The sequence below is a fragment of the Etheostoma cragini genome, chromosome 12 (assembly GCF_013103735.1).
Source record: "Etheostoma cragini isolate CJK2018 chromosome 12, CSU_Ecrag_1.0, whole genome shotgun sequence".
Classification (NCBI taxonomy): Eukaryota; Metazoa; Chordata; class Actinopteri; order Perciformes; family Percidae; genus Etheostoma; species Etheostoma cragini.
The window spans coordinates 2,245,274-2,246,970 of NC_048418.1; positions in this window are offsets into that span (position 1 = coordinate 2,245,274).

Sequence of the window (1,697 nt, forward strand, 5' to 3'; positions counted from 1 at the left end):
CTTTTGTCTGGGCTTTGTTTGTGGCTGATTGTTGCAGTAGGTAGAAACAGGTCTGAGTGTTGGGGGTACTTGTTGCATTGTTCAGGGACAGATGACAAGGTTTCTAAATGATCTGTCTGAAAGGGTCTGAGACAAATCACCACCTGCAAACATAACAACTTGTGTATGGCCAACACCCTGAACCGTTTTTAAAGACAATAGGACGGTCCTGACCCCGACGACTCTCTCCATCGAGGGACGTTAACAGGCTGTTCAAGACAGACATAAACTCAAAGGGTCTTGAATATGCAATAGGGGACCCAAAGATCTTAAGAAACCTTTTTAGGTTACTCAAATATCAAACTTGTTACTTTTTTTAAATCATATATCAGATTATCAAAGCCTAAAACAGTAGTTGTGTTGACAAAAAAACCTAGGTTATATATAATTAAAACCTATTTAATAGAACAGAGGAATGTAGCTCAAAATATATAGAGAGGCAAAGTCGGTGGACCCAATGATACCTTATTTCAGAAAACATATGTAGGCCGGACTAGTGACAGGCTAGAGACAAATAATGTTTGATCCCATTTGAATTGAGACATGAATTACACATGCAATGTTTGTGAAAAAAAACCACAGATTCTGATTTGATTAAAAGAATATATCACATGAAACACCCAAACACTATCTGCTGCAGTTATGTAAGAGTGTTTGCAAGCTAGTTTGATATCACGCACTGAAGTTTAAACACCTAGTTAGCTAAAAATAATGAACAAATGGTAGAAATAGTTAGCTAAAAGTATGGCTAAACAGTTGAAGTAGTTAGCTAACAGCAGTGGCTAAATAGTTAGCTAAAAGTAATGTGTAAACAGTAGAAATAGTAAGCTAAAAGTAATGGCTAAACAGTTGAAATAGTTCACCTAAGATATTGGCTAAACTTATAACTTAGGTTAGCTAAAATCATGAATAAACGGTGGAAGTAGTTAGCTAAGAATAACAGCTAAAGAGTTTTAAAAAAATAGCTAAAAGTATAGCTATAGAGTTGAAATAGTAAGCTAAATGTAATAGCTACAGTTGACATACAGTTTGCTTAAGACACTGGCTTTAGTATTTACTTTAGTTAGCTAAAGGTAATGGATAAATGGTTGAATAAGTATTGCATAACCCATGTTGTTCATTTATAAACATACAGTACATTGGAACTGAATGAAGGGCTACGTGAGTTCATCTGAGAGGACTGTGGGATACTTTAGACCTAAAAGGTTGGGAACCACTGAATACTAAATTTAAAAAAAAAGTTATTTGCCTTTGGCTGATCCCAACTATATTAGTTAAGTATACTATAACCCACTTTCTACATATTACCAATGATCCTACCATGAAGCCTGGTAACACAATTAAACTAAATGCTCTTCTGCTCTAAAAATGAACCTTGTTCTTCTTGGTGTTTCCGGAGAACTACCTCCGTTATACTCTGATTTTCCCAGTGGGCTTTGTGTGATACCATGGAATAAAGAAAACAAATAAAATGCGTTGTTTATGTTTGTTTATTCATCATGTAAACCTTTAGTGTATCGGTAAAGCAAAAAATAACAATAATACAACTAATTACCAAATGTCAGATGCACCCTTGATTGATAGCTGATCTAAGTGCAGTGAGAATTTCCACAACAATCAACAAATATGGAGACATATTTAGTTAGGAGGTTAAAAAA